Genomic DNA, 12342 nt, shown 5'->3' on the forward strand with positions numbered 1-12342 from the left:
TAAAAAATAAATAAATAAAACCCTTGAGCACACATTTCCTAAATTTATACCATTCAGTGTTTCCTGTTCTGTTGAAACAACTGCCTCTTGGTGTATGCACAGGTTCCTCACGAGCACAATTAAGTGATACAGAATGCGCCAGTGCTTCATCAGGTTTGCTGAAATATTTCAATTTGCATTCCATCAATTCCTGGATCCTTCTTCTTTGCCAATTTCTTCAATGCACCTTGGACTTCTTCCTTCAGTATCATGGACTCTTGATCATATGCTGCTTCATGAAATGATTGAGCATTGACCATTGCCTTTTGGTACAGTGACTGTATACTCCTTCCATCTTCTTTTGATGTTTTCTGCATCATTCAATATTTTTCCAAGTGAATCCTTCAATATTGAAAGTCAAGGCTTCAGTTTTTTTCATTTCTCCCAGCTTGAGAAATGCTGGGCTTGTTCTTCCTTTATGGTTTTCTAACTCTAGATCTTCACATATTTTTTATGCTATTTGGCTTTGTCTTCTCAAGCTGACCTTTCAAATTTTCTATTCTATTCAGCTCTTTTATCTCCTTATTACTCCAATTTGCTTTAACATCTTGACACTGAGAAGCAAGTTTCAGAGTCTCGTCTGACATCCATTTTGGTCTTTTCCTTCTTTCTTGTCTTCTTAATGACCCTTTGCTTTCTTGCTGTTTGATGTTCTGGATGTCATCTCACAACTTTTCTGGCTTATGGTCTTTAGTGTCTAATGCATCAAATCTCTTTTCATATTATATCTAAATTCAGGTGGCATATGTTCAAGGTACTATTTTGCCTCTCATGGAATGCTATAATTTTCTTCAACTTCAGCCTGAACTTGTATATGAGCAATTGATGGTCTGTTGCACTGCCCCTGCCTTGTTTTGGCAGATGATATGGAACTTTCCCACCATCTCTTTCCACAGATGTAGTGAATTTGATTATGGTGTATTCCATCTTGTGAGGTCCATGTGTATAGTCATCTTTTATGTTATTTTAAAAGGGCATTTGAAATGAACAAATTATTAGTCTTGCAAAATTCTATCGTGCAATCACCTACACTGTTTCTATCACCCAGGTCTTATTTTTCAACTACTAATCCTTCCTCTAAGGAGCTCTGGTAGCGTAGTGGTTACGAATTGGGCTGCAAACCACAAGGTCAGCAGTTCGAAACTACCAGCTGTTCTGCGGGAGAAAGATGAGGCTTTCTGCTCCCGTAAAGATTTACACCCTCAAAAACCCTTTATAGGGTCGCTATGGGTCGGAACCTACTCGACGGCACTTAACAACAACAACAACAATCCTTCCTCTATTGAAGTCCTGGTGTGGCACTGTGGGTTAATGCACCAGACTGCAAAGCCATTTGAACTGTAAGGTCAGTGGTTCAAGCTCACCAGCTGCTGCTTGGAAATCTTATACAGGGTTGCTATGGGTCAGAACTGACTCAAACTCATCAACAACAACAACAACAACAAGAATCCTTCCTCTTTGTTTCCAACCTTCATATTCCAATTGCCAGTAATTACCAATACATCTTGAGTATGTGTTTATCAATTTCAGACTGAAGAATCTGGTAAAAATCTTCGAATTATTACCACTTGTTTTAGTGTGGATGCATAAATTTGAATAATAATAGTATTAACTTGTCTTCCTTGTAGTTGTATGAATATTACACTATCATAGACAGCATTGTTCTTCAAGACAGATCTTGAAATGTTTCTTTTGATAATGAATGTGATGCCATTCCTCTTCAATTTGTCATTACCAGCATAGCAATTGTCATTACCACCATGTGCTTGGTCAGATTCAAAATGACCAGTATCAGTCCATTTCAGTTTACTACTGCCTAGGATATCAATGTATATGTGTCTTAATTTCATTTTTAACAATTTTTAATTTTCTTAGATTCGTATTTCTTACATTCCACATTCCCATTTTTAATAGATCTTTGCAGCTATTTCTCTTCATTTTGATTTGTACCACACCAGCAAATGAAGATTCTGAAGGCTTTTCTCCATTCATGTCATCATGGTCAACTCCACTTTGAGGGAGCAGCTCTTTCCCAGTAAGATTTTGAGTACCTTCCAACTGAGAGATTCATTTCCCAGCATTATATCTGACAATATTCTGATGTGCTTCATCATGTTTCAATATTCAATATTCTTATGCTATTTCACAGTGTCCCATTGCTATTAATGTTTTCAGTGACTCAATATTTGAAAATAGTAGGTCTCTCCTTATTCCTAGTCTGTCTTCATCTGGAAACTCAGCTGAAACTTGTCCACCCTGTGTGACTACGCTAGTATTTAAAATACTGGTGGCACACCAATGTTCATAGCAGCACAATTTACAATAGCAAAAAAATGGAGACAGCCAAAATGCCCATCAATTGAAGAATGGATAAACAAACTGTGGTCCATGCACACAATGGAATACTATGCAACCTTAAAGAACAACAAGGAAATTGTAAGCCACCACATATCATGGATGAACCTTGAGGACATTATGCTGAGTGAAATTAGTCAGTCACAAAAGGAGAAATATTGTGTAAGACCATTATTGTAAAAGACTAAGAAAAAGAACCCACCAAAAAGGGGGGGGGAAACACAAAAAAACTATATATATATATAAAATTGCTGATCACCAAGATGTATGGGATGAGAGGAGGGACAGAGGGAGTAGAAGATAGACCACAGGGGAAGGAATCGATACAGGAAAGCCTGGGTGCTGGGAAGGGGGTGGCAATACACAAGAAGGGGGAAAGGAAAAGAAGAACAAGGCAGATGGAAGAACTGTTAGGCAGATTCGCATAGGCTAAGTGAGACAGAGGTAAATGATGATGTATGCACAACCTTGGGATAGCAGGGCTTTGAAAGGGTAAGAGAGGGGAATAATGTTAGCATGCTTGGCTGTCTTTGAATCTTGGTTTCCCTTGCCTACCATTGTGAAATAGACACTTGAGGGGCAGGGGAGAGGAATAAGCAGAAACATCACAATAGAAAACAGGTAAGCCCGTCTTCAGCCTATAAGTAACTGGAATACCTTAAAGGGGGCTAGAAATTGCCCAGACCCAAAATGGCTGGGCGGGGGTGGGGGAGTGGGGGGTTGAGGGGGTGCTATAAAGGCAAGAAGTGACTGGCTTACAAGTTTCAACAGGGAGCCTAGTTCCAGATGGAGCAGGGGTAGGCAGAACCTCCACTGAATGATTTCCAATCTGTTGGGACCAGGCTGGTGAAAAGAAATGGGGATAAGACTCTTGTGGTGAAATAGTGAATAACTGACATCAGGACTGACTGTGAGGGTCGTAAATGAAGAGGCAGATTTTTTCTTGGCAAAAGGAGGAGAGTGATTGATTTTGCAATCCAGGAGCAGAGGTCTCTGGGGCCATCAAGTGAGAAGAGCAGAGAGTATGACCTTACCCATAGAGTCAATGAGGACAGGCATGGATACAGAGATGATGACGTGGACAGATGGAGTGGCTGGGGACAAGGGACTCAGGGAGGGAGAGGAACTGTTTGCTGACAGCCAGGGGGGCGGGCCTGTGGGGTGTATCCTTTGGTTATTTGCTGATGTATGGAGGGGATTGTAATCATTGCAATGAAATGAAATACGATAGGATGAATGTGAAGCTGAAGTGGGACAGAGACAAATAATGATGTATGCACAACCTTACAACAACAGGGCTCTGAGATACAGGGATTGAGACATGGTTGGAATGGGCAAACGGGAGGAAATAATGTTAAGATGCTTGGCTGTCTTTTGAATTTTAGTTTCCCTGGCATGCCATTATAAAGTAGACACTTGAGGGGGAGAGAAAGGAATAGCCAAAAATATCACCAAAGAAAGCTTTTAAGTCCATCTTCTACCTATAACTGATTGGAATACCTAAAAAGGGGTTACAACGTACCCAGTAAAGGAGGCTTTCTGTGGAGCCTCTGCATTACATAAGACCAGAGGTGGAATCCTGAACAGCATCCAGAATCTTCAGAGGTGGGAAATTTCCACTGGAAAGGACAAGCAGACCAGCCTGGAGTGGCTAGAATAACAGAAGATACTTCTTGAAAGAAAGCCAGACAGGAAAAACACAAACAACATAGGCAGACTGACTGATTACTAAAAGAACAAGCAAGTTGCTCACCTAGGAGACATCTAGGCATGTGATCAGGTCCCCTCAAGGCAAACCCCCTTCCAAGACTAAGACTCAAAGGGAATACATGCTCTGATTGGTGACCACATTCACCAATAAGGGAAGTGAGGGAAAAACAGCAATGAAACTGTGAGCTAAGACCTGTGCTCAATAGACTCCTGTCAACCTGGGTGGAGACCTAATTGGCCAGCATTGTGGCAAGACCTGGGGATTCTTGGGCCCAGAGTCAGTGACATAGCCACAGAGGACTATGGTGGACTATGACATAGCCATAGAGTGGAGAGTGAAGCATCCAACTGATAAGAAGAGAGGGCATATACACAAGAACAACCACACTTTCAGATAATACCCACTTGACCTGGCTTCACATGACTGGATGATCAGAGCTCAACTAGAAGTAGAAATAAAAGGGGAAAAAAAAGAGTAATATGATAGAATTTTATGAACTTGACCTACACTTATGGATGCAGTAGCTCAAAAGTGGGAACTAATCTTCACAGCGAGAATCATTCGCACCCTCTCCATACACAGAGTGGACATGGATGGGCAACAGAGACAAGAAGAGACTGTGTTACAAGACTTCAAGAGGGAGCCTAGATCCAGAGGGTGTGGAAGAAAGTAGAATCTCCACTGAGTAGTATCCAATCTGTCTGGGTGGAGCTGATGAAAGGAGATGTGGATAGGTCTCTTGTGATACAATGGTGAATAATTGTTATCAGGACTGATTGTGAGGCTTGGAAATATAAAGGTAGACATTTTGTAGCAAAAGGAGGGGAGTAATTGACTTTGCAGTCTAGGAGCAGAGGTCCCTGAGACCTTCAAGGGATAAGAGCAGAGAGTGGGACTCTACCCAGACAAGCAGTGATGCCAGAGATGGAGGCAGAGACAATGCCATGGAGAGCTGGAGTGGCTGGGGACTTTAGACTCAGAAAGGGAGAGGGGTTGTATATTGGCGACTGGTTGGTTGGTGATGCATGTAAGGGATTGTAACCATGGCAATTAAATGTTATATGATAGGATGAAAGTAAAGCTAATGTTCTCCCATGTAAACTATCACATAATACACAATAAAACATTAAAAAAGAAAGAAAGAAAGAAATGGTTGATGCTCAACCACTTCAAGAGGTAGCATATATTCAAGAACCAATGGTACTGAAGGAAGAAGTCCAATATGCAGTGAATAATTGGTGATAACCAAGGCTCCAGGAGTTAACAGAATACAAATTGAAACCTGTCATTAAACTGGTAAAGCACTGGAGGTGCTTACTCATCTATGCCAAGAAATTTAGAAAATACCTATTGTATCAATTGATTGGCAGAGACCCACATTTGTGACCATTCCTAAGAAATGTGACCCCATGGAATATGGAAATCATCTAACAATATCATTAATATCACATGAATGTAAGATTTTGCTAAAAGTCATTCAATAAAGACTGCAATAGTATATCTATAGGAAACTGCCGGAAATTCAAGTCAGATTAAAGGGAGGATGTAGAAGGAGGGATAACATTGTTGATGTCAAATGGAATTTGGCTGAAAGCAGAAAATGCAAGAAACATGTTTATTTGTGTTTTACTGACTATACAAAGGTTTTTGACTGTGAGGATAAAGAAAACCTATAGATAACATTGAGAAGACTGAAGATTCCAGAGTACTTAATTGTGCTCATGAGAAGCATGTATATAGGCCAAGAGGCAGTCATACAAGCAGAACAAGGGAACACTGGATGGGTTAAAATTAGGAAAGGTGTGCACCAAGGTTGTTGTTTCGTCATACTTATTCAATCTGTATATTGAGCAAATCATTTGAATAGCTGGATTATATGAAGAAGAACATGCTATCAAGATTGGAAGAAGACTCATTAACAACCTACGATTTGCAGATGGTACAACCTTGCTTGCTGAAAGCAAAGAGGACTTAAAATACTTACTGAACAGAACAAGGGGATACTGAGTGGTTTAAAATCAGGAAATATGTGTGTAAGGCTTGTATTTTTTCTTCCTACTGTATGCTGTGCTAATAATCCGAGACTGTGTATTATATGAAGAAGAACATGGCATCAGGACTGGAGGAAGACTCATCAACAACTTGCAATATGCAGATGAGGCAATCTTTCTTGCTAAAAGGGAAGAGGCCTTAAAACACTTTTTGATAAAGACCTTTAGTATGGATTGCATGACCTTTAGTATGGATTGCACCTCAATGTAAAGAAAACAAAAGCCCTCAAAACTGGATAAATAACATGATAAGAAATGGAGAAAAAAATTGAAGTTGCCAAAGACTTCATTTTGCTTGGATCCACATTCAACACTCATGGAAACAACAGTCAAAAAATCAAAAACATATTGCACTAATCAAATCTGCTGCACAATACCATTTTTGAAATTGTTCAAGAGCAAATATATCTGTGTGAGGACTAAGGGCACCTGACCCAAGTCATGGTATTTTCTTATACATCTGAGAGTTGGGCAATGAGAATGGAAGACTTTAGAAGAATCTGTGCATTTTAATTGTGGTTTTGAAGGAGGTCAAAAGCACTATGGACTACCTGTGAGAATAAATAAATCTATTTGGATGAAGCCAAAAGAGAATGCTCCTTAGAAGCCATGATGGCAAAACTTCATCGCTCATGTTTTGTAAAATGGAGGGTCAGAAAAGCAGCAGAAGATCTCCAAGGAGATGCATTGGCACAGTGACATCATTAATGGGTTCAAGCATAACTACAATTGTGAAGATGGTGTCAGATCAGGCAGTGTTTCATTTTATTGTTTATAGAGTATCTATGAGAAAAAGCTAACTCAAAGGCAACAAACAAACAAAGACAACAGCAACAAACCCCATGGAGGAGTTCTACTCTGAAATATCTGGGGCTATCATAAGTCATAATAAAATAAACAGAAATTACTGGTATTCACAAACTATTCCACAGGTTCCAGTAAAGTGAAATGCTCTGTGTAGGTTAAATTTTAGACAAAAATTTATTTAACTTAAAATTTACAATTACTCCAACTTACATAATAAACTCTGAGATTTAATGACCAGCTTCTCTTTTAGATAATCCTTAGTATTTTGCTTGAAATTTGGAGATGGTGATGTAAATTGTAGAGTCAAGAGGTGATATCAGATCTCATTGCATTCTCGGTGTCTGATGTCATTCACTATGCTATAATGCCTCCTTATTTAAGTAGGTGCCTCACATTGTGGAACTGGTATGCAAACTTTTTAAATTATGAATCAATTTTTTTTAAATTTCTAATGTATGTTAATTTTCATAGAATGATTAAATGTAAAATTTTTTACTATAATATTTAAAAGAAATACACAAAATAAATACTTCTGTTCTATTTTTCATTATTAAAATGTCATCTAAGTATGGTTATTTTACTTTAAAATACGATTTTAAAGAGCTAATTTTTCATTATATCATAAAAATAAGTATTTTAGTGGTATAGTATTATAGTTCAGATATATTGAAAATTGTCCACAATCCTATGCCCACAGGAGTCCTGGTGTGGCACTGTTGGATAAGCCCTTGACCTCAAAGTCAGTTTGAATTGCAAGACTGATGGTTCAAACTCACCAGTTGCTCCTCAGAAACTCTATGCAAGGTTGCTATGAGTCAGAATTGACTTTATGGCACTTAACAACAACTTTTTATCCATATAACTTATTCAGTGGGTATGCTGAGCAAATTATACTGAGAAGCTGGCCTATATTAAGAAGATTGTGGCCTTAGGGTTTGTAAAGACTCATTAACAGCTTGTCATATGCAGATGACAAAGTTTGATTGCTGGAAGGTAGGAGAATCTGAAGCACTTACTAATAAAGAACAAAAACTACAGCCATTAGTATTTAATACAATTAAATTAACAAAGCAAACATTCTCACAACTTAACCGATAAGCAAATCATGATAAATGGACAAAATCTTGAAGTTGTCAAGGATTTTATTTTACTTGGATAACCAATCAATACCCATGCAATCAAACAACATATTGAACTAGGCAAATCTATTGCAAAAGCCCTCTTTAAACTATGAAAGAGGAAAGATGTCACTATAAGGACTAAGGTGCACCTGGTCTTTTTTTTTTTAATGTTTTATTGCGTATTATGTGATAGTTTACATGGGAGAACATTAGCTTTACATTCATCCTATCATACATCATTATATTACCATGGTTCCAATCCCCTCCATGCATCATCAACCAACCAAATGGTACACCCCACAAGCCTGTCCACTGGTTGTCAGCACACAGGTCCTCTCCCTCTCTGGGTCCAGAGTCCCCAGTCACTCCATCTCTCCATATCATCATCTTTGCCTCCATCTCTGGCATCACTGTTTCTCAGAGTAGGGTCCCATACTCCACTCTTCTCCCTTGATGGTCCCGGGGGTCTCTGTTACCTGGACTGCAAAGTCAACCACTCCCCTCCTTTGCAACAAAACGTCTACCTTTACATTTCCAATCCTAACAGTCAGTCGTGATAGTAATTATTCACTATTGTACCACACTCATGGTCTTTTTAACTACATTATATGCATGTGAAACTTGGGCAATGAATAAGGAATACCAAATAAGAATTTTGCATTGGAATTATGGTGTTGGTGAAGAATATTAAATATACTATGGAATACCAAAATAACAAACAAATTTGTCTTGGAAAAAGTACAGCTAAAGTGCCTTTTAGAAGTGAGAATAACAAGAGTTCATCTCAGATACATTGGAAATATTATCAGGAGGGACCACAAAGATAACATATTTGTTAATATGGAGCATCAGTGGAAAAATAAAGACCTTCAATGAGATGGGTTGACATAGTGTCTTCAACAATGGACTGATGTATAGCAATAATTGTGAGGGTAGCAAAAGACTGGACAGTGTTTAGGTTTGTTGTCCATAGAGTTCCTGATTTGAAACTGACTCAGTAGCACCTGAAAACAATATCAATATTACATATGCCACATCTTACACACATTCCTTAAAAGTTCATTTTAAAAAATTACTTGACATTAAGTCAATTATGACTCACAGCAACCATAGTTTCCAATGTTGTAATCTTCATGGAAACTGACTGTCATAGTTTTCTCCTACAATTGGTGCATTTGAATTGCCACCACAGCTTCTGTAGCATTCATCCATTTTATAAATTTCATGGGACATCAAAACAATCATTCTATTTGATATTTTGCAAGTTAAACATTTCTAGGGTAGCACACTTTTCTAGAATTCGCACTTTAAGAAGTATAAAACAAAAATGGAAAAATTTAAAACTCAGGAAAACAGAGATCTTTTTAACATATATGTGTGTATTTGACACATTTCTACTAAATAGTAAATATTGATCAAATATTATGAATAACTTATCATTTCATGAGGTACAATGCTATCTGTGATAATATCCATGTGCCTACAGGTAAGACTGATTAATACCACTATTATTCAAATCTACTCACCAACCACTAAAGCCAGTGAGGAGGAAATAGAAAAATTCTACTAAATTCTTCAATTTGAAATTGACCAAACATGAAATCAAGATTTATTTATCATTACTGATGATTGGAATGTAAAAGTTTGGAACAAAGAAGAAGGATCAGTATTTGGAAAATGTGGCCTAGGTGATAGAAATGATGCTGAAGATCACATTATAGAATTCTTCAAAAATCAATGATTTGTTCATTTCAAATACCTTTTTTAGACAGCATAAGAAATGGCTATACACATGGACCTCACCAGATGGAATACATAGAAATAAAGTTGACTACATCTGCAGAAAGAGATAAGGGAAAATTTTCATATCATCAGTCAAAACAAGGCCAGGTGCAGATTATGAAACAGACCATCGATTACTCCTATGCAAATTCAAACTGAAGCTGAAGAAAATGAAAACAAGTCCACAAGAGCCAAAATATGACCTTGAATATATCCCACCTGAATTTAGAGATCATCTGAAGAACAGATTTGGTACATTAAACACTAAAGACCGAAGACCAGAAGAGTTGTGGGATGACATCAAGAACATCTTACAGGAAGACAGCAAAAAGTCATTAAGGAACAAACAAAATGGTAGAGACGGTAGAATAGCAGTGAAGAGCTTGGTCAGCAACAACACAGAATACCAGTCCAAGCAGGCTCAGGGGATGGTGCTAGAACTCTGAACCACATAGAAAGGAATATTTTGAAAGTTGGATGGCTTAGAGCTAGGGGAATTTGTAGCTGAAGCAAGAAATCCATTGCTTTCTAATTCAAGAGGATCAGCTACTCACGGAGCTGTCCTCTTGGGCAAGACCAAGCAGTGGAAGGATCAAAACAGCCATGGACGCCTGACAGAACCATGGACATAAAGATGTGGATATTCAATTTTTTTTTTTTTTTTTTTTTTTTTGGTCTCTCACTGTCTGTGCACCTCCATACTGGTTATTAAAGGGAGAGCCTGAGTGAATGGACACCCCACCCCCACCCTGGTAGGGTTCTACTACACATGTGTACAGATCTCCTCGAAATTTAAAATGACTATTTCCACTCAAAACCAAATAGCAGTGTAAAACAGCCACAGCTGGCCCTGAATTGTTTATCACTAGGAAAAAGGCCTGAAGGGGAATTGTGGAATGGGACAGAGACAAAAAAAAGAAACAGGCTGAAAATTAAATCCTGAGTTACATACATCACAATGACCAATAGTGGCATCTTGAAATTTCTCAGAAAGAAGAGTGAAAAGGGAAGCCCATCTCCTGATCACATCTACCTGGAGACAATCAGAAAGCATAAAATATACCAAAATACACCCCCATCTAAGTATTAAGGCCACAGATAACTCTTGAATATGCCCAAGAAACAGATGTAGATGACCATATCAACACATACCCAGAAGCGAGATAAAGTGACTGAGGCACATGAGCTGGAAGTAGACCTACATCCCATACTGGAAGATGGACAGGCTTTGGAAATGCCTGAGAAGGAATTCAGAAAAATGATTATAAAATGTATCAAAACACTATACATTGGAGTTGAGAAAAATAAGGAAGAAGTCAGGAAAGTGCTACAAGAACAACCAAATATAATAGATAGAGCATTGGAAACTATTCAAAACCTACAGAAAGAGGTCCAAACAAATAATAATAGAATATCAGAAATGGACAATACACTGAAAGGGCAAACGAGTAAAATCAAAGAGATAGAAACTAGAACTAGTGAGCTAGAAGATAAATCTCTCAACACTGCTAAGATAGAATAGCAAACAGAAAAAAAGGATAAAACAATCTGAAGAAAGTTTAAGACTCATGTTGGACAACATGAAGAGAAATAACTTAAGAATTATCGGCATTCTCAGACAGGAAGAATCACACAAGTACACAGAGGAGACAGTTGAAGAGCTTCTGGAAGAAAATGTCCTTAACATCCTGAAAAGCAAAAAAGATAAGCATTCAAGAAGCTCAATGAACCCCAGGAAGGATAGACTCTAAAAGAAAATCAACAAGACAAAATAATCAAGCTCTCCAAAATCAAAGATAAGGAAAGAATCCTGAAAGCACATAGGGAAAAGAGAAGTGTAACATACAAAGGCAAGTAAATTAGATTAAGCTCAGATCTCTCAACAGAAACCATGCAGGCAAGAAGGCAATGAGGAGAAATATATAAAACCCTGAAAGGAAAAACAAAAACAAAAACAAAAAAACTGCCACCCAAGAATCCTCTACCCAGCAAAGCTGTCAATCAAATATGATACTGTAATCAAAATATTCCCAGATAGACAGAAGCTAAGGGATTTTGACAAAGCCAACCCTGCTATGAAAAACATCCTAAAGGAAGTTACGTGGACAGAACCAACAAGAACTGAAAACAACCAGAGAATGATGTACGTGGCAGCATCACCCTGTACTCAATCGACAAATGGAAAAGTCAAGAACAGAATAAAATTATAAGAACAGAGGATCTGGGATGTCAGTCTATGATCAAACTAATTACAATGTGAAAGAAGTTAAACACAGAGGAACAGAGATCCAGGTGGTGAGAAGGTCAGGTAGATTACAGGATAAAATGTTGTTGTTTTTGTCAGGTGCCATCGAGTCGGAACCAACTCATAGCAACCCCATGCACAGCAAAACGAAACAATGTCGGATCCTGGGCCAACCTCACTACCGCTGCCACACTTGACACTGTCAATGATGCCACCTGGCTGATCCATCTC

Source organism: Chrysochloris asiatica, unplaced genomic scaffold (assembly GCF_000296735.1).
Source record: "Chrysochloris asiatica unplaced genomic scaffold, ChrAsi1.0 scaffold00370, whole genome shotgun sequence".
Classification (NCBI taxonomy): domain Eukaryota; kingdom Metazoa; phylum Chordata; class Mammalia; order Afrosoricida; family Chrysochloridae; genus Chrysochloris; species Chrysochloris asiatica.